Source organism: Eurosta solidaginis, chromosome 2 (genome assembly GCF_040869045.1).
Source record: "Eurosta solidaginis isolate ZX-2024a chromosome 2, ASM4086904v1, whole genome shotgun sequence".
Taxonomy (NCBI): Eukaryota; Metazoa; Arthropoda; class Insecta; order Diptera; family Tephritidae; genus Eurosta; species Eurosta solidaginis.
The window spans coordinates 235,868,805-235,891,876 of NC_090320.1; the positions used below are offsets into that span (position 1 = coordinate 235,868,805).

The window sequence follows — 23,072 nt, forward strand, 5'->3', positions numbered from 1 at the left end:
AGAAAAACGGTGACGTAGCTATAGCTAATTTGAGAATTGTTGCGTAGCAACGATATTGTTTCGAATGACACCGATCTAAGCCTAGCCAGAAAGATCTTGCTACCCTGAAGGAGGTGGTGTCCGCTAAGCTCACTCGAAGCCTATCTATGAAGGTGGCCAGCAGAGTCCCGAAATCCCTACAACCATCTTTATCCGGTTCAATTGTACCGATGCAGGCTAAGATATCCACTTGACAGTTTCCCAACATATCAATATGATCCAGGACCCAGATAATCTTAACATAAAATAATTCGATACAATCACAAGCGAGGTCAGGCACTCACAGACCATCCTCTTTCGCACTATAGTTGAACTAAAGGCTTTGATAGCCGCTTGACTAGCAGAGTAGATGGTAAATTCCTGAACCGTAGTAGCACTGGTTTGCATTTCATCCACCACATTCTTAATCGCAGCAACTTCCGCTTGGAAGACGAAATCGCTGCCATAAGAATCGTTCGCATAACTTCGGTACTTCATAGTCAGCAGAGTAGTCGAAGCGCCCAGACAACCGAATTCATATTGAGGGTCTGACTATCATCCTCAATTTTCTTGGTATCACACAGACAGTTTTCATACTTTCATCTTGCAATGATGATCATAGATTTCATTTTCTGAAATTGGTTTCAAGTGTTTGTCAATCACTAAGCTCCACAGTAGGGGTAATGGGATCACGTGATGGTAATGGGATCCCGTATTCTATCTTTTGTAGCCCTTACTTATAACCCAACCATTTTAAACTGATGCTTCTGCTAGCCACGTGCAAAATAGTGTCTCTAAATTCATTTGTATAAAACACTGAACTGTTCCTCCTTAAACGCTCTAATAACACTCCTGTGGACTTTGCCTATTAGGCTTACTTTTGGTATATAAGAAGATGCGACTTCACAACTTCTGCGTAAACTACTATGGGCATATGCTGTCAAGCTTTGTAGGCGGTATCTATCTATCTGCACATCCTGCAGGCATATGGACCGGGTTATTAGTCGCTGCGAAGCTTATGCTCTATAATTTGTTTCATTAATTTTAAAGGAAGCAAAATCGTCATTAACACACCCTATATGATACCCGTTGTGTGATTGTATCTTTTCCGCCTACCAAACCGAATGACGTGGATTCAAGGCCGAGACAGCGAAAACCCAAAAATTTTGATAAAATGTTTTTCTCAGCGGGGTCGCGTCTTGGTAGTGGTTTGGCAAACACTGTGCATGTATTTCTGCCATGAAAAGCGTCTCGGTGAAAATGCATCGGCCTTGTAACTGCCGTTCGGACTCGGCATAAAACATGTAGGTCTCGTGCCATCAATTAGTTGGGAAAATTAAAAGGACATGACACAAACTAGAAGAGGAGCTCGTTAGACTGTTCTATTTAAGCCCGGCTAGTGAAAACTGTGGAGTCTATGTTCTCACATACTCTCTGCTTCTGGACAGCTGTTGACTCCAAGCGCTCGGCGGAGGCTTAACAAAAGCTCATCCCTTCTTGATTATTGAAGTGTTTACATGGTCCTGCCCATTGAGGGCCCATGCAGTGCGGCTTAATAAACTGGACTGACCCAGCTTGTTGGATGAATTGAGGATGACGAGATGGAATCATCTCCCGCAGCGGGTTAGAGGGCTTAGAATATACCCGCGGAAGGTATGCCTGTCGTAAGAGGTGACTAAAATACCAAATAGATTCAAAGGGTTGTGTAGCGCAACCCTGTCAAGGGGTTACCAGCTCAATATACAGCTTCTCCAACCAAATTGTAAGCCTCGTCTATTCGTGATGAATCCTGTTTTCTAACAGCCGAAGCTCTGGCTACCCTAAACTCCCCATAGATCTAGGGGTCGCATGTGTTCATAACAAATTGTTCCCGAGATGGTCGGGCTTGGTACTGGAACGTACCGGATATGCATCCGGCAAAGGGCCATCGACAACACTCCCCAAGGCTTTCGGGGAGTGTCCTAATCGCTAAAACAACAACAAGAACCGGTGGAATCATCCAGTCACTTTATTCTGAGTTTCTATGCTTTACGAAGACAAGACGTAAAGATCTCGATCAGGATGTATTTGATTGCAAGTAACACAACGGACCCAATTTGAAGCGTCTAAGTTAGGTGTTCCTTAACACAACAACTGCCGCCATACCTAACCTAACCTACACTTACAGATTTTTACTTGCTTCAGCTAACTGAACGTCTCATTATCAAACGTTGATCCCATGGAAGACTACCTCATTTCAAATTTCCATGGTAGGCTAACATGGCTCATGTTCGCGTGATAAACTAGCCGAGTTTGTTGTAACTAAAGTGTTAGTCTTCCATGAGACCCACTCAGTATTTCCGATAGTCCCATCGATAGGTTGCTAACACTCACAAAGGCGCACCATAACGAAAAATTATAATGAATATGGCACAACTGAAAGATTGGGATGACGGTAAATACATCCAATATGCTACATAAATTACTGAGGACCTTATTTCGTGATTTCGTAAGCAAGAAAGCTGCTGTAGATTAGGAAATGACTATTACAGAAGTGATTGTAAGTACTCTTTCTGTCGGATGTGCTGGAAATCTATATATCCTTTGAGAGTTTCTCGCAAAAGCGCAGTAATCCATAGTTAATGCAGTTGGCAATTTTTACGCTGAAGATGGAAATGTTATATTGAGCTCTTATGATCAGATTCAAAGAGTTCATCTGCAAGAACACTCTTGCAATAGAAAGTTAGAAATCGAATATTTATTAAAAGCACGAATAAACTGCGCCTTTTGAAATCCATTTTTTGGTTCTAAAAAAAAAAAAACTTTTTTCGAAGTCGTTAAAAATGTTTCAGCTTTCTTTGTAGTTATCACACAAACTCCCACAATTGTATCAAATGACACGCCTGCTGATGACAACAATTATCCTGTCTGGTGGCAAAAAAACACAAAAATGGGCTAATTTTGTAGGAAAAGTATACACATTGTTGTCTTTAATATCCGTTGGCTGTGTCGTTGCAAGAAAAAGTTCAGATGAGCTTTTATTTAGTATTTCATATTCCTGCGTTCATCCACGTACATGTGTATATGTGTATGAGTGAGTGAGTGTATGCAAGTGTAGGTAGTGAGTGTAAACTTTTCGCTTTATTGTTGAAAAATGAAATCACATACTTCTTGTTAATAACTAAAAACTTTTTTAGAAAATAAATAAATGAGTCAGCTTTGCATAAAGAAAAGTTGCCATAGTTCAATTTTAGATCTGTGGTTGTCCGAACCACACTCGACCTTAAGTTAAAGATCATTACAATTTAAACAATGAACAAATATGTAGGGGAACATTGGTGGCCACCGTGGTGTGATGGTAGCGTGCTCCGCCTACCACACCGTATGCCCTGGGTTCACACCTCGGGCAAAGCAACATCAAAATTTTAGAAATAAGGTTTTTCAATTAGAAGAAAATTTTTCTAAGCGGGGTCGCCCCTCGGCAGTGTTTGGCAAGGGCTCCGGGTGTATTTCTGCCATGCAAAGCTCTCAGTGAAAACTCATCTGCCTTGCAGATGCTGTTCGGAGTCGGCATAAAACATGTAGGTCCCGTCCGGCCGATTTGCAGGGAAAATCAATAGGAGCACGACGCAAATTGGAAGAGAAGCTCGGCCTTAGATATCTTCGGAGGTTATCGCGCCTTACATTTATTTATTTTTTATGAACTTAAGCAATGCATTTATGAAAGACGCCCATTTGGAAATATACTTGGTTTGTAGATGCGTTGTTTGGTAGAATCATATAAAGGGTATAGTAAAACTTCGCTATAAGGATACGGGATTGAATAAAATTATGCATATAACAAATTCTCTAAAATTTTTTTCTCTATAGAAGGTTAATATACCCTGGACCCTAGAAGAGGCAGAGGTTCAGGGAGAAGCATACATCCTCGAACAAGAGGATCCGTGGAGTTGAGAACACATTGACGTTCCACGAAAGCGGTAAACGTTCGGACTCATTTGCGCAGAGAGCTCTCGATAAACGCTGGGAGGATGTTGTCATATCGTGGGAGGGATTGACTGTGGGTGGCGAGCATTATATCGTCGGAGAATCTATGGCTATATGACTGAACGGCGGATTGTTACTTTAGGATAAAAACCTTCCTATACAAGAGTCCTTGGACCCTACCTTGCCTTGCAATAAGACAATACTATCGAGTTATTGATATACAGCGAACCAGGGCACTCAATAGATATCTGACGGACCACAGTATAGAGCAACCGGGTGATCACTTTAGGCAAATGCTTATTTTATTTAATGAAGAGTCTGTCGGTTATTTTCTTGATACGAGAGTGGTTAAAACATGTGGTTTCGAGTATGTATCAGCATCTATCACGCTGATACCAAGGCGGATAGCTCCTCGTCTTTAGAGGTTTGTTACAAGGTAGGGGCGGCAGCAATGGATTGCATTCTGATCCCGCTTATACGTACAGTCCCCTCCTTTAGGGGCTAATGGAAATATAAGAGCGTCTGCAGGAGGCATCACTCATGGATTTGGCTACTGAGCCAGATAGTTTGTACAGCGATAAAGGATTGCGTCCCATCAATGGTGGAATTTTCCATGGGGGTACAGGGACGGAGTAGGGTTAAGATCCTGTTTGCTTGTCAGAAAATGAGAAGTGCTCTTCTCTGTGATTTCAGCAAAAACGATGGGACGAAAGTCAGTCTGTAGAGAGGCGGCAGAAATTTGTGGTTGGTTTTGGCGTATTTGCACCATCGAAATTAAACGTGACCACTACGTCCTAACTTGGGCGATATCATCGCCTAAGTAAGGCGAATATGTGTCGATTTGATGGGTAGTGATGCGATACAATTGCGCAACACAGTATGTGGAGGACCTCGGATACCAACACAAATTTTGTTAGGGTGGTAAGGAACAAGAAGGTGTTGTACCTTCCTATTCCCTCCCCCTTGGAGGAAACTGATATATCCGATATAAGGTTTTAAAGAGGACTTCTTTTCTGATCACTGATGTATTTAGCTCCTTTTAAATGAAGTACAAATGTTCTGCCCGATGGAACTTATAGTCGGTGGATTAGTCCAGTTGAATGACGGAATCTCACGGCGCACTTAAAAATTGCAGCAGGCGGCCTTTCAATAGAAGTGTAGGAAGCTATCCTCTGACTGGGAGCTCTAAATGGTAGGATCGGGAAATGTTAATGGTGGTTGAGCGATGAGTAGCAGTGGATTGTTGAAGCTTCTTATAAAAAATAACTTTTGTGATTTTCTGTTTACCCAAGAACGTCTCATCAAAGGTCGCCAGGGCTGGAAGGCGTTATTACTGCGCAAGTTAAAAAATTCCTTGGAGATTTCCTTGCGCTGGTTGGCCATCATTTGCATGTATAGCTTTAAAATGGGCTTCATACCAAAGTCTTGAAACATGGTCAAATTAGGGTCATATTAGCCTTCATCTGAAATGCAATTGGGGGATATCATATGTCATCTAAGGACTTCAGGCTCTCGTTTATTCATCTTTAAATCGAAGCAAGATTCCTAGGGGTTACTGTTGGGCAGCGCAGCAGAAACGGCTATCCATTCGATCGAAAAATTATACCACAAGAGCCTATGTTGCCTTTTTAATAATGTTTGCTTGTTTGTGAGGGTAGAACGAGTTCTATCAAAATGTAGTTTTCCCTTCTTCCGGACTTACCTTTATTGGGGTTATGCTGGAAGGGAAGTAGTTTTTGAAACTCAATGCGGATGACGGCACTCGAAAGCCCTCAGTTGTCATAGGAAAGTCTTTGGGCCTCTCTCGAAGAGTCGTACACGGCCACACCTCACTAAGTATATGAGAGAACTTGTGTGATGAAAACCATTTAACGCTCGGTTAAAATTTGGGGTGTTACTGGTTCTACTCGCAAATTTGTGTGGTTCAAGCATCGAAAGGCTTAAGGGGCAAATTATGTATGACGCAACGAGTCATTTTTTTTTTGTGGGAACCAACTTTTTTCCGTGACTCACTGCAAGTAAGCCTGAGGGCCTCAGGATGTTATAAATTCATGATGTGGTCGTCTGCTACGCACAGTGTCATGGTGTAATACAAAGTCTGAACCTTAAAAATAAAATCAACGTTGAAGCTATACTTTAAAACCCAGAGATATATTCACGCAACGTTGCAAATCCTAAACTTTATTTTTAAAGCTAAATAGGATTTTGATTCAAATTGCGTTAAATCAGATATCATATAAATATGTACACTAGACTGGATCGATTTATTAACCGATATCGCGCCATCGATTTTTCCATAGGATTAGGGCTCAGGAGAAAAAGTTCCACTACGCATACCCAAAAAAATCATTTTCGAGCCTGCGAAAAAAATTGCGAAAGGGTCAATTTTTCGACCAAAACACTCCCCAAAACCAAAAAAATATATATATATTTTTTTTTTTTTTCAAACAACTGTTGTAAAAACGTTGGCGATAACAGTATTTAAAAAAAAAAAAAAACAAAAAAAAATATTTTTTGGGTTTTGGGGAGTGCTTTGGTCGAAAAATTTACCCTTTCGCCCCTTTTTTTCGCAGGGTCGAACATTATTTTTTGGATATGCGTAGTGGAATTTTTTTTCCTGACCCCAAATCCTATCGAAAAATCGATGGCACGATATCGGTTAACTTTCGTCCATACAAATCGACCCAGATTAATGTACACATCACACACATACACATGCTTAAAAACAAACAAAACACCATTTATGATTTGGCTTTATTTTAGCAGACTCACTAAACTTTTATCCGCTTCATTATGTTAAACCCATATGGCTTGTCAGGCATTCAACTACGAAAAGCATAAACTAAGTACACACATATGCATGTATATGTGTATATATGTTTAAACATAAAACAGTTGTATACAACTATTTCTCAAACAAGTGTAATTTTAGTATTATTCGCTTATAGCAATTTTAACGGTGAACAATTCCATGACCAACTAAGCCAAACATTAAGTATAAGCGCAAAGTCACATCACATCAAAAACTTTTTATCGCAACATCACATCGACACAACAACGTATCAACAGTCCACATTGTGTTAAGTATAGGAGAGGGGTATGAGTAAAATGAAGTTATTATCACGTACAATTGCAGCGGATTATGACTAGAGAAATAGATCTAAAACTTTTTTAGTGATATTAACAAAACGGATCATAAAAATATATTAAGGAAACAAAAATAATAAAAAGTAGTTAACAATATTAGTTTTACTTTGACAAGAGCTCCTTTTGTGGTTGCCAACGTGGTCAAAAAGCAATATATATGAAGCACTTTCTATATATCTATTTATATAGAAATTTAATTGGAGAATCAGACCGCGTATAAAAATCATCAGATCTGATCTGATCTTCATTCACCAGAGAATCCAAAGCGATGATTTTTCACGCGCTTCAAGTAGCCTCTGTGTATACACTGAATATCTGTATGGTGGTGAGTCAAAGGTAAAAAAGCAACTACCCGCAAGGCCTCTCCGACATAATCGGTTATATACCGTAAAGATAAATAATCGTACTGGGTGATAACATTGACGGCGTCGCGACACCAGGAGATGCTGCTACAAGCGGGGATCCCTCTACAGATTTACGGATCGCTATAGACAAGCCTAATGCAATACCATTCGCGGCACAGCTGGAACCCGCTACACCAATATTATCCAGATATTATAATAATAACAAAAGTTCGGATAATGACACAACCCTGCGATTGATGGGCTCCTGTCTAATGCATGTCTACTCCAGTAACCAAGGGGCTCTATAGCCCTAAAATCAACCGTGGTGCGATCAAAGGTGGTATAGAAAAGCCGGATCTCGATTGCTGTTGCGTCGTATGAGATAAAGATCGTCTGGGTCCCGAGTCTCCTAAAGCGCATGAATAAAACTGAACGGAGTGTAGATGTCTTTAGAGAGTATGTACTAGCCTTGGCGGACTGTAATCTGCTCCTCTATCGATGGGCCTTGAGTCAGCTAAGAAAACGCTGGGCGGGCACTATCACTTGCAGCGTAGCGAAATTCATCTTGGCCGAAGTTATTAGGAAACGATATGTTGAAATTATTGAGTTCAACAAAGCTAATCTATCAATTGTGATTATGGTTTTGACGGATCACTCTCCAATGGGAGTTCATGCGGTATGTCTCCGCCTACTGGAAAATTCCTCATTCTGCTACTGGATGGAGGGTGAAGTATTGGAATCATCGAGACATTCCATGTTTGGTTATCCAGCTTTTACCTGAACTAGGCGAAAGTATTTCGATCTCGGTTCACTGCGACCTTCGAGCACTTATCTCGACTCGAGATCCAAACTACATCGTTGCTACGCAAAGGTTGTCTGTGTAGCTATTGATTTCACAATCATATTGTCCAAATAAGCTTCTCCTATGGGGGGCTACCACTCAGACCAATCTTACCTATCAAACTTTTAAAAAGTTTATGATTAGCTATCATTTCCTTTATTTCTCGTGAGCGAGAAAGGCCACGTTACCATCATCCAAGACATACTCAGCCAGTGCGGATGGAAAAAAGGTTTTCTCAATAGGATGGAACCTTATTTTGGGCCCACTACGCTGCCTAATGCTTTGGAACTGATCGGCATGTTTGTTTCCTTATTCTTTATTGGCATTAACTAGCTTAGATCTCACCCAAGCGCTATAACGAAGGTTTTAGTAATAGTGATACTCGGAGATTGGGTATTCCTGACGTTGGCAGTCACCAGACAGCGACGACGGCGCCAATCTAGCCAGGGATAGGATGTTCAAGGATGAGGGAAGGCCGTGTGGGTCTTATGCCAATAGCGATTTGCTAAACAACCCTTAGCAGTGTGGAATGGCCGTGATGTATCACTCTCAAACAAAAGGCGAGACCGGTTTAAAGAATGTTGGTCAGCAACAAAAAAACACATGGACTCAAAATATTGGCACCGCCATTCTACGAGTCTAGCAGGGGAGTTCGTCCTATCACAGGTATTGGGACTTTTTTCAGTCTTACCAGAGTATAATTTTCGTGTATTAACCGCCCTTCTTGTGTATTTTCTTTAACTATTATTTCAGCATAAAGTCATCTGTGTTGGCAGTTGACGTTCATGACATCAAAGACATTCTAAGTCGTCTAAGCTTGTTGTGACATAGAGTTGCCACCTAACCTTATTAATTAATTCTTTTGCAGACTAGCTATCAACTCGATATCAGTTTAACCCCTTTGGACCACTTTCTATGTTTAAACACGCTTCATTCTAAGCCAGTTTTGCACAACGCCGGCAGAGCTTCAAATACAAAAGTAACTGTTTTTCTAGTAGTATGTGTTTACATGGATAATTTTTGAGCATAGAATTCTCCCATAAGATGTTTACTGTTTGAAGTACAAGCTAGAAGTGATTGATAGCTTGCTTTACTGAATATCTCTCGCTACGCTCACAAAATATGTAGGTGAACGCTTAATAGTTTAGCGAAGTTCTACGAAGCTCTCGAGTGCACCACTGTTCTAAGCTCTCTTACGTAAGTATTGCAGGGCTGTCGCATATTTCAAATATGAAAAAATTAATGGAATACCCCAACATGGGAAAGTGTTTAACATAGTATTTTAAATAGAAATTTTTCTGAGAAGGATTAAGTCAATCCGTGTTTATAATGAAATTTAATATAAATATTAAGAGCTATCGCAAAAGTAATGGTCATCAGTAATAATTACAGATGGAACAGTGGCTACTCAGCCTTATAAATGCTACTCGGCTAAATAATGGTATAATATCATAGAGGGCATAAACTTGTCATTGTAATGACATGATAAACTTTAAATGAAGTCTATCACTCTAACCACAAGTTTAATAAAACCCGTCAATACAATCAAAAGTATCGAGTATCCAGTTCTATCTTCATTAAACACTGCTTTAACAAAGAGTGGGAGATGGCAACCATGGCGCCAACAACCACCATTATCTTCAAGCAAACACGTGCGCACAATGAAACAAAACAACTCACGAATTCTTTAACATCACACGCACTACTCTTTCATAATATGAATGCATAAATATTAGCATAAGAAACTTTTAAGTTCATGTTATGGTGACGTCAGGCTGAAGTTAGCGCACATTCCGTATGAGGTTTTTAACTCGCCTAAAAGTATACTATACAAATATACATAAATATGCAAGTAAATGAAGACTGCAAATATTTCGCAATAAATATTTTCTTTAATTGCATTAAATAATTTAATTTTATTTCTGTTTTTTCTACGTTTGCTTATGATTCATTAATTTACTTTTTGTTTTGTATTTGTAAGTGGTGACGCAATGCGTGGGCGTTGGTGTTATTATAATGACGTCACTCGTTCGCTTTGTAGCATGGCATTTTATGGACATGATGCTGTCAACGACATGACATTAGTACAGCATTGAATTGTTGTTGCTATATTTCATTATATTATACTCAGTTGAGCAGAGCTCACAGAGTATATTAAGTTTGATTGGATAACGGTTGGTTGTACATATATTAAGGAATCGGAATAGATATAGACTTCCATACATCAAAATAATCAGGATCGAAAAAAAATTTGATTGAGCCATGTCCGTCCGTCCGTCCGTCCTTTAACACGATAACTTGAGTAAATTTTGAGGTATCTTGATGAAATTTGGTATGTAGGTTCCTGAGCACTCATCTCAGATTGCTATTTAAAATGAACGATATCGGACTATAACCACGCCCACTTTTTCGATATCGAAAATTTCGAAAAACCGAAAAAGTGCGATAATTCATTACAAAAGACAGATAAAGCGACGAAACTTGGTAGGTGAGTTGAACTTTTGACGCAGAATAGAAAATTAGTAAAATTTTGGACAATGGGTGTGGCACCGCCCACTTTTAAAAGAAGGTAATTTAAAATTTTGCAAGCTGTAATTTGGCAGTCGTTGAAGATATCATGATGAAAATTGGCAGGAACGTTACTCCTATTACTATATGTACGCTTAATAAAATTAGCAAAATCGGAGAAGGACCACGCCCACTTTTTAACAAAAAATTTAATATCTTTACAGTATATAAGTAAATTATGTCAACATTCAACTCCAGTAATGATATGGTGCAACAAAATACAAAAATTAAAGCAAATTTCAAAATGGACGTGGCTCCGCCCTTTTTCATTTAATTTGTCTAGGATACTTTTAACGCCATAAGTCGAACAAAAATTAACCTGAAATTTGGTAGGGGCATAGATTTTATGACGTTAACTGTTTTCTGGGAAAAAGGGCTAAATCGGTTGAAGCCACGCCCAGTTTTTATACACAATCGTCCGTCTGTCCTTCCGCATGGCCGCTAACACGATAACTTGAGCAAAAATCGACATATCTTTACTGAACTTAGTTCACGTACTTATCTGAACTCACTTTATCTTGGTATAAAAAATGAACGAAATCCGACTATGACCACGCCCACTTTTTCGATATCGAAAATTACGAAAAATGAAAAAAATGCCATAATTCTATACCAAATACGAAAAAAGGGATGAAACATGGTAATTGGATCAATTTATTGACGCGAAATATAACTTTAGACAAAACTTTGTAAAATGGGTGTGACACCTACCATATTAAGTAGAAGAAAATGAAAAAAGTTCTGCAGGGCGAAATAAAAAACCCTTGAAATCTTGGCAGGTATTACATATATAAATAAATTAGCGGTATCCAACAGATGATGTTCTGGGTCACCCTGGTCCACATTTTGGTCGATATCTGGAAAACGCCTTCACATATACAACTACCACCACTCCCTTTTAAAACTCTCATTAATACCTTTTATTTGATACCAATATCATACAAACACATTCTAGAGTCACCCCTGGTCCACCTTTATGGCGATATTTCGAAACGGCGTCCACCTATAGAACTAAGACCCACTCCCTTTTAAAATACTCATTAACACCTTTCGTTTGATACCCATATTGTACAAACAAATTCTAGAGTTACCCCTGGTCCACCTTTATGGCGATATCTCGAAAAGGCGACCACCTATACAACTACCACCACTCCCTTTTAAAACCCTCATTAATACCTTTAATTTGATACCCATATTGTACAAACAAATTCTAGAGTTACCCCTGGTCCACCTTTATGGCGATATCTCGAAACGGCGTCCACCTATGGAACTTAGGATCACTCGCTTTTAAAATACTCATTAACACCTTTCTTTTGATACCCATATTGTACAAACAAATTCTAGGGTCACCCCTGGTCTACCTTTATGGAGATATCTTGAAACGACATCCACCTATAGAACTAAGACCCACTCCCTTTTAAAATACTCATTAACACCTTTCATTTGATACCCATATCGTACAAACACATTCTAGAGTCACCCCTGGCCCACCCTAATGGCGATATTTCGAAAAGGCGTCCAACTATAGAACTATGGCCCACTCCCTCATAAAATACTCTTTAATGCCTTTCATTTGATACACATGTCATACAAACACATTCCAGGGTTTCCCTCGGTTCATTTTCCTAATGGTTATTTTCCCTTATGTTGTCACCATAGCTCTCAACTGAGTATATAATGTTCGGTTACACCCGAACTTAACCTTCCTTACTTGTTCATTATATTTTCTTTGTCCTTTGTTCTGGTATTTACACGGATGTTTTATTTTCAAAGCAATATGAATCGTTACCCCACAGAATTTACACAAAAAACCTGTATGAAGACCGCGTATGAAAAATGGTGGTTTGCTATAGCAAAAACTTATTTTTATAAAGAATAAAAACAGTGGTGGGCATACTGATATAGTCTTATAACGTAGCAGTGTGGGTTGTAGCCGTTGTTACTGTAACAGTGCTTCGGCCTGTTGGTGGTGTTTCGGGAAAAAAAGGTATAGATCGATTTTGTCGTATGGAGACTGCCAACATTCTCGATGCACAAGGGGTATGTCAGGCACTTAATCTGGATAGAAAAGAATTTATTAAAATGCTCAGTTCAGAGTTGATTCGTTTCGATTTAGTTCTTTCCTTGTAGATCGCACTCAACTTGTCTAGTATATTGTAATCGAATAATTTTTGAGATATCACTTTGAGGGTGGGGTAGTATATGTATTGAGTTTATTTCAAGCGCTTGTGGCTCTGAAGTATTTGCTGCGGAGTGAGCCACCACATTTTGCTTAAAATCGATTTATTGTCGATACCTTATCGATTATTTATCACAAATCTTTCGAAAAATAGTAGAAATTTGATCGAAAACACAGCGATATGTTATAAAAAATTAAATATTTGATATCGAAATGTTTTCGAGTTTTATTAATTTGTTATCAGCATGTTATCGACTTGTTATAGACACCAATAAACTTCAATATAAAACCGGTAACACAGAAACCACTGATTGGCGATAATATGCCTATAAAAAACCAGTAACCCATCGATAATAGTCGCTATCGATAATACACCGATAATAAAACAATAACTTGCCCGTATCGGTTGTTACCGATAAGAAAGCAACAAAGCTGTTCTCAAAAGGCTCTCAGTTACTTGTGTCTGGTAAATTTACTTCAGAAAGTCAAAAGAAGGTACAAATGTGTCTTCGATCTTTCCCGAGGGGAAAGGGACGCAACGAATTGTCGCCCACTTTCTATGCTTCGGAAATTGGTTAACAACAGGCGGGTCACCAAAAATAAACAAGTGGACGGAGGAAATGTTGTGAACAGAGTTTCGGAAAACTCCCAATATTTATCTACGTATCAGGCAGTGCTACAGACAATAATCATAACACGGTAGAAGTAAGGAAGGTAGAAAACAACGTGAAATCAAGGAAGCAGGTAGAAAGAGTAGACTAAGCGACGAAAGTGTTGACAGGGAACAAACATCCCAATAATGAAGGGGCCTGCACTTAAACCTTCAACTTAATACAGACATCAAGTTAATTCTCCTTGATTCTGGAGAAATTAAATGCCGCTGATCCTAGGGTCACGGTTCTCGTTTTCTGCACTGAGAACTGCGAGGTAGAAACACGCGAGCGGAGAAAAGTATAGGCCCATATGGTGGTATCCAACCACATAGGTCGCAACGTAGAGGCACCACCAGTAGGTCTAAAAGAGCTATTGGATTTGGCGTAGATTGGAATGTGCCTTTGTTAGGATATATATAAGTACTTCGTAGTGTTTTACAAATAGCCAACAGGAACACCATTACTACACATATTGGACGACCATCGATTACAGTGTTTGATGATATATTGAGATTTGGCTATGATATATCAGGATGTGGTTAGAGTTTCCTTGATAGATCATGCTATTCAGATCTCGCTTCCTAAGGAAGGAGAAAAAAGGAAAGTCTTAAGAAATTCCGATGCAATGGTAAGATTGGGTTGAACTGGTCGACTAGTATAGACCTCACAAAGCCTGAACGTGTCCATAGTGTTACCAGAATTTGTTTGACGGCCAAACTAAAAGCCCCAATTAGGTACCAGGACTTAGGCTATAAAATAACTCCGTCCTATTTACAAATACTATAAGTTTTTTAAGCATAGCTGCCTCGATATCTGGCAACTCTACCTCTCCTAGTAGCTGGAGTCTTGAACTCGTAAGAGCAGGTCAAAAACGCAGAACGTGCTCAACCGTTTCTCTTCAGAGCAATGGACTCAAATAAATTTCAGAAATTGAATTTTGGAAATTTTATTAAACTTTAGCAATGATATCTGATCCCTAACAGATTGGTTCCGGCGATGGCGTGGATGGTAGTTTAAGCGTGCTATTTTCCAGAATGTACCATAGCAATATCCGGCAAATGACCATGAACGCTAAAAAAAATGCGTAAAACCCTTAAGGAGCCTTCCTTAACGCTACAAGGAGAAAAAGAAGGCGAGTAGACTGAGCACCGAGACAGGTGATCTTAAACAAAGTAGGTTTGTTTTGGCATTTAAGTAAAAAATCGATATTTTAAACGAAAATATGGTAGTTTTTCAAAACAATTTACAAAAAAACCATTTTAAGGTGATAATTTCTAGCCTCAAAAGTTGATAACGAGCTGACGTGAGTACCGCAAAAATGCGTCAAATCTCATTGGAATGATCAGAATCAGGTCTATAAGAGTTAGCATTCAAAGAATGTGCAGACATATTAGCGTGCCTGTTATTTTCAACCTTTTACCCCACAATCGCTCCACGAATTTCAAATAAACAGTTAAAGCAAATTATCATACGCAATAACTAATATTATTATTACTTTAAACCATGCCACAAATGCGACATACTTTCCATACAAAATTGTATGGGATTTTGCACTTAAAAAAGCTTGCGTACTAATGCTTAACCAAAGGGGTCATATTATGTTGTGGTTCTTGTATATTTCAAATAAAAAATTTATATTATTTTTATCATGATATAAAATGAATATAATATAATTATTTTATGGCCTTAATAATTTGTTTTCAGACTTGAAGTTAAAACATATGGCGTGTCGAGTGGAAAAAATATGTTAAATATGGGATGCCCTAGTGCATATCAGTGAGCTGCAATTATTTATGTTTTAAGGTTAATAGTGGACTAACCAAAAAATTAGTATTAGTGTGTACACAAACAAAGAATATCTAGCACTTATATCCACTAAAACACATTTACATAGTCATGCTTCGTAAAATGAATAACCGCTCATAAGCCACGAAGCAGTTCAGTACTCAACAGTGTTGCCAGGTTAGCCTTTTCGAGGCTAGATTTAGCCTTTTTTTTTTGCCTTTAGCCTCAAAATTTTGTGTTTAGCTTCGTGACTTTTTTCTAGCCTTTTTTACTCCGAACATATTTTTAAAAATTTCTAAAATAAAATAATTTCAATAGTTCCTGTGAACACCTAATACCTAATAATATGAGTTCTCTACAAAAGATTAATTCTTTTTCTGCTGAAAATTCGTTGAAAATTTCAAAGCCAGATATATTTTCTTACTTTGAAAAAGAGAAGTATAGTTATTCTTCAAGTCAAGTAACATTAATAGAGCTGCAGTGGCGAAAACTTATAACTATACAATGGAAAAATGTACACTCCACCATGGAATTTTGGTCGGAAGTCCGAGAATATAAAAATGCGTTAAACGAACCTCCTGTTTTAGAACTTGTCGAGCTCATATTTAGTTTTTTTAGTATTACCACTCAGTAACGCGGAGGTTGAAAGAGTTTTTAGTGGCATGAAAATTCTGAAAACTAAATTAAGGAACAAACTAAAAATTAAAATGCTTAATGCGCTGCTTAATATTAGATGCTCGTTAAAACGCTTATCTAAATGTTGTAATGACTTTGAAATTACCTATGATCTCATATCTATGGTAAATAGCCAAACTTTATACCCGACATAAGCACTTCTGATTCTTCAGACGGGGAATATTTTACATAAATAATTAGTTTATAATATTTTTTTATTTATATACACATATGCAATCATTTAAAGTAATTCCATGTTCTAGTCAAAGAAAATGTGCCTGATATGTTTTGAAACAGTAAGTTATGCTTAAGTTATGTTTATATGTTTTTATTTACAAATGTGTAAACCAAAATATTAAAAAAAAAATTAATGAATTAACCAAAAAATTTCTGGCCTTTTTTTATCTTCTTTTATTTCTAAATTTAGCCTTTTCTAACCTTTTTTTTTGCCAATCTAGCTTCTCTTTTTTGCATCATCTGGCAACACTGGTACTCAATTGTCTTATTGAGCAAGAAAGTCCACTGTGTTATACGAAAACACTAACTTGAATCAGTATGACTAACAGTACAATAAAATGAATATAGTGTTATGAGTCTTCTGGCGCTAGCAACACAACGATGTACACGAAACTAAACTGAATACAGCGCTAAAGAAAAACCGATAATAAACGAAGTATACAGTGAAACCAACATGCTACTGAGTTAAAGCGACTATGATTTCAGTTTATACTCAACAATGTCATATATGTATGGGACATATGTGTTGCGGGGCACTCGTATGTGTTTTCTATTTTATGTGCTAGTCACTCATAGTATTTGTCTGTACTTGACTAAGTACACATTTAGACACAATTTTTGGCTCATGACTAAGTGCACTAATTTTATTAGTACTCAAAGCAGACCTCTGGTGCACTGCATATGTCTGTAAGTGTTACCAAATATAGAGGGTATGATGTCAAACATTTTCCGCAAAAAAGCAAATAAATATAAATTGATATATTTGAATATAATGCCATAAGTCGAACAAAAATTTACCAATCCTTGTGAAATTTGATAGGGGCTTAGACTCTGGGACGATAACTTATTTCTGTGAAAAAGGGCGAAATCGGTTGTATTAATTGATCCAGATAGATATCTGGATCTCAGAGTTGTTGTTGCATGTGCATGTTAAATGTCTATCCGTACCTGGATCACGCTCCATTGGAACGCAACTTATGTTGCGAACAATTGTTGTAACTATTTCCTCGTGTTCCAATGAAACATGAACCAGAACCATATGGATCACATTGTTGTTGCATTTGCATGTTACATCTCTATCCGTATCTGGTTCACGTTTCATTGGAACACGAGGTTTATTATCTGAGATTTTATAACACCAATAAATTTGCCTGGCGGCCACCGTGGTGTGATGGTAGCGTGCTCCGCCTATCACATCGTATGCCCTGGGTTCAACTCCCGGGCAAAGCAACATCAAAATTTTAGAAATAAGATTTTTCAATTAGAAGAAAATTTTTCTAAGCGGGGTCGCCCCTCGGCAGTGTCTGGCAGGCGCTCCGATTGTATTTCTGCCATGAAAAGCTCTCAGTGAAAACGCATCTGCCTTGCAGATGCCGTTCGGAGTCGGCATAAAACATGTAGGTCCCGTCCGGCCAATTTGTAGGGAAAAATCAAGAGGAGCACGACGCAAATTGGAAGAGAAGCTCGGCCTTAGATCTCTTCGGAGGTTATCGCGCCTTACATTTATTTTTTTATTTTAATAAATTTGCCTAATATTCTCGTATTGTTTGAGGTTCCAAAAATAGGCAAGTTCTTAAATATTCAAAAGTGCTTGGGGGCATGACTTGCTAGTTTACTTAGACATACAAACGATAATTATGTAAATATTTTTAGCTCATGCGCATTCAAAATAACATATTAATATTTTTACTTATACATACGTACATACATATGTATGTATTTGGGGTATCTGCACGCCACCCTTGAACTTTCGTAACGAATTTGCAACAGGTGTTGTTAAAGTTTCCTTCCTATGATTGCAATGATATTACAAGTTAAAAAAAATTTTACAAAAAAATCACTACTGTAAGAGCGTGTAATGTGCTTATTTGGAGTGTTACAACATAACTTCTCAATTTAGTGTGTGTATATGGTCTTCCTTATAACTGTATTTGTATAGTATAGTTATGACCGAATTCGAAAGCAGTAAGAAGGAAGTTGATGGGTATGAGCAGCTTTCAATTAAAGACTGTGGGCAATATGATTTAAAATAGATTTTGTATTAGAATTCGTACAGGATATTTTCAGATTGTTGTCCGTACCCTTAAGGGATCATTAGGGTTCAAGAGTTATCGATATCGGTAACGTTGTTTGCTGACAGAAAACCGATACCATTCCTATAACAAAACGATGAGTCACCTATAACTTTTCGATACCTCGCGTGATAACTTGTTGATTATCTTACCTATATAAAATCCGCAACGAATCGGTAAAATTTCGATGGAAAACTTACACATTTTTGATATCATAATGATTACTCATCAATAAAAAATCGATAACACGCCAATAAAAAACGGATAACTCATCAATAACGATTTTTATATTTAACAAATTTGTAACAATTCGATATCTAATTGATAACACGTCTATGCCTCCTCGATAACACGCCTATGGCAAACCGTTAACAAATGGATAATACACCAAAAGACTATCGAAAAGTAATAAATAGCTCGCCTTTTAATCGGCGATAAAGATTCGATAGCCCGGCGATAACGGTGGCTATGGATATTAAATCAATAACCTTTTGATAACAAGTGATAACACGCAGTCCGGATTCGGTTTTCGTTTCCCATCTTTTCTCCTCCACTATTTTTATTTTTTTCTTGCTCTTCTTGCCCTTCTGCGCCCCACTCTAACATAATATGCTTGCGCTTATTCTATAATTACATTCATTATCTGATCCCACTTACGGTCCTGTCTTTAGCGATGACGAGCACCGAAGGAGGTATTGCGAAAAGCTGTATAAGCTTTATTTAGATATGAGACTCAAGCAGCGAATAAAAGCCCCAAGGCTTCGCTGGCTAGGTCATGGTTTGCGAATGAATGAAAATGCTCCGGCCAAGAAAGTATTTCCATCGATAAATGAGCATGAAGGCAGAGGAAAGTTTTAGGCGTAGGAGAAGGTAGACTCTACATACGTTCCTTGGTGCTCCCAATTAGGGTTAGTTTTCGCAAAACCGGGATAGCTGCCGTGACTTCTTACGAAATGGCCAAAAACGCGTCAACTAATGATGATGAAAGATGGTCCTGAAACCTAATTTGATATAGAGCCTAGAGACAGAGTATTGGAAAGATTGATCTGTAAGTGTAACATTTTAGTGGAAGTTCAAAAATATGGCTAAGGAGCGATTACATAGTAGGTGTTAGATCATTTCGTTCAGAGTTCTAAACGTGCTATATAATAAAATAGCATATCAAGATGTCGTTAAACTATGGGAGCTGTGCCTCGACAAAGACCATAAATATGCCCAAATCCCAGGATATGGCTTAAGGTTAAGAGATTCAAAATTTCAGTTTCCACAGACGAATTCAAAATAGATTTTAGCATTTTATCTTCTGGACTCATCTAGTGTGTGAGTGGGTATCTTCGATAAATTGGCTGCTCGTGGTGGAGCCGAATCGTGACATACGATCCGTGATCGAATGCCGTTTCTTAAATCACAATAGCTCCGAAACTGTGTATCAGATTATTGAAATATGAGAACTATGGACAACGCGTACTCACTGCATCCATAATATTGTGACGAATATTGGCAACACTAAAGGATACTATCACCTTTAATCCGATGCGAAGCAGTGACTTGCATGCACATCAACAAATCAATCAATATGTCTACCCATATGTCCATACAAGCAGCGGTGAGCAACACACAAACACATGCATATAACTGAGATACTCCCAAAAGTATGCATTCATTTGTGAAAGTATCACTCACATATACAAGCGCATGGGGTTTGAGAGAAGCTATAAAATCGTGCATCTGCAGATATAGCTGAGAAATTTATAGCTGATAACTAACTAGTAATTTCTGCAAATATAAGCGCCTAGAAATATGTCGACGAGGAAACCGGACAGTATAAAAGCGGCAACAGTTGAGGCACGACAAGTCATTTTGATTTAAGCACGCTATCTTTCGAGCAATATAAGTGTTATTTTGAAAGTAGTCTAATAAAGACAATTTTGCATTATCGAATATTGGAGTTACTTATTCAACAGTTTAGTGATTCGAACGTTAGCAGAAGGTTGCAAATAAGCGGAATTTCACTAAAATCGTTAAAATATATTATTATTTTTTAAAATAGATGTATAGCGCAATTTTTGTCGCTTGAGGGAAGATAGTTTTCGATCCGTGATCGTATGTTACGATTCTATGGCTGGTTGATCAGTTAAGAGAGCGAGCCATGAAGCTGACATTTGGACGTAGCCCTTGTCTGATTTAATTACTGAGGCATCGTCACAAAATGATCGATGAGTTAGCATGGCAAACAATGAACTGCAAACGTAATTCAAAATGGGTAATATGGGACCAAAAATTGTTGTCAAAAGGCACAGCAGCTCTTTGTATATATAAATTAATTTATTATGTACATACTCGTTAATAAAATTTCTAAGAAAGCAATTTCGTTGACAATAACAGCATTAAAATAAAAATCTCATGGGAGTTAGAAGCGTTGGTTGAAGATTGCAATTGAAACATAGTTGATTTCATGTGGAGTGCTTTTCTCATTTGTGAGTTTCGAGTATAGAATCCTGAGCATGGAATTCGCCGAGCATTTATTGGCATACGAAATTAGCTTCTCATCGTTGATGAGGCTGAGAGTTTGTTTATGCTTATAGGACCCAACCGGCTGAGCTTTTACATGGCGGATTTCTTCATAGTGCTTGCGTAGCTGACTCCTTGTGTTCCTGGGAGTCGTGGTCTCTTCGATCAGATGTCTGATTGTTTCTTCAGCAATTCCTTTCGCTCTTTCGTGGGGAGTACTCCAGCATCATTGTGTAGATAATGTTCTGGCGTCATAAGAAAACATCGCGTTGCGTAGTTTTGACAGACTGCCCTCCAAGCACTGTCAGTGAGGGACTTGATGCCCATCATTATCGAACGTCGTCATACCTATTACTTTTTGGTATCGGTAGCGTAATGCAATCGATGTGGATGTCCAATGTTTCCGACAATTGCGTCGTTCATTTGGTAAATGTTGTCGCCGAAGACTTGTCCGGTTATAGTGCAACGTTTCGCTAGGCGAAAGAACTGGAAAGGCTAGGAGGATTGTTGTTGATTTTATAGCATAGCTCATCAATGGAAAGACCACTCTTTCGGGAGGGGAAGGGATCTTCTATTTATAAAAATTAAACAAAATTGGAGATAGAACAACAACCAGCGGCACCTTTTGCAAATTCTTATTGGTTTTGATGTCAAGTTCCTGACACAGTCCAATGCCTGCTGATCACACAAATAAGCTGCAATCCACCTTTAAAGGCTAGGAGGAAGGATAGACCCTTCCAAATCTTGCAACTACTTGCTTTCATTGACAGTGTAGCTCTACTGGTGCTATTCTGTGATGGGTTTTATGGTTCCATTCGCAGTTTATTTGTGTGCTTTGTCGGTTCTTTAGATGTTCCTCCCACTTGTTTTTTATTCACAAGTTGTCTGATGCGCAGATTTATATCCATAATTAAGTGTCGCCAGGGTCTTGTTGTTTCACAAGGTCATGCTCTCTCGCCAAAGCTGCGGCCTGCGTTGGAAAATATGACCGGATTTCCAGAATTCTTTCAGCGTGAATAAACGAGCTGGCGCGGATTCAAACACGACCATCAGGCGGGATTTTGAAGGCTGCAAAAAGATTATCTACGTATACGCCTGCACGCATTCTACGCTAAATGGCGGCTTCGATGCAACTAGCTTTAGTTTTGGAGGCGAGTTCTTTTGATGGAAAGTTAAGATAACACAAGCGCATACATAAAACTATTATAAGCTTTAGTACTTTCTGCAAATGGTTTCTTTATTTACTATTAGGTTCTTTCTCCAGTTTGCAATGTTCGTAATATAAACTTCAAATGTGTTTATTGCCTCTAATTCTAATATGTACTCACCTCACTTTAACATTTGTCGTGCTGCTCATGTAGTTTCTTATACCATTTTCTGCACAACCTTTTCCTGAAGACATGCAAATATATTTCAAGGATTAGGTTGTTGCTACTTCTTGCCAACTGCTTGCTAATTGCTCATAGCGCCTTTAAGTATGCAGGCATTTCTGCAACTAATTTCACTACAAAGTTTTACCTTTGTTTCAGTACTTTTCTTTAAAGTAATTTAATTGATATTTGTTTCATTACTTGCTTCTATAGATTTAAGGTACGTTTTTAAAATAGTTTAGTGTTTATTATGTTATGATATTTTTTTGTTTTTTGTAAATGAGGTTAAGATAAATAAAGAATATGTGTTTAACACTTTTGTGAGGTCACTTTTGATAGAGTTCTGAAAAGTAGGAAGTATTGTTATTATTTTAAGTTTTATTAATAATTTTTTAACTGTTTCGAATAGCGATGAGGAATGTGGAAAAGCACAGATTTAAGCATTTTCTAACTGTAGTGATGTTGTTGTGATGGCAGCCATTTTTTAATAATTAAAGTGAAAACTAATCGATTTTTGTAAAATATAAGTAAAGATTTTGTTTTTTTTTTTCTAACAATATAATTTGTTTTTAGTTCTCCATATTCAACTAAAGCTGCCACAACAGGTTAGGTAGAACTGGCCGGTCAATAATGATCTCACACAGACTGAATGTGTCCAAAGTGTTACCAGAACTTCTTTGACGACCAGACTGAAGAACCCGACTTT

General features: G+C 38.1%; 1 protein-coding gene across 1 annotated transcript in view; it reads right to left on the bottom strand.

The window, feature by feature from the left end:
* IA-2 (tyrosine phosphatase IA-2) overlaps positions 1–22,501 on the bottom strand; it is a 349,021-nt gene extending 326,520 nt beyond the window's left edge. Inside the window, exon 1 of the mRNA XM_067767306.1 lies at positions 22,325–22,501. The gene's annotated coding sequence lies outside the window, so the exon portion shown is untranslated. The remainder of the gene's footprint in view (positions 1–22,324) is intronic.
* Positions 22,502–23,072: the final 571 nt, after the last annotated feature.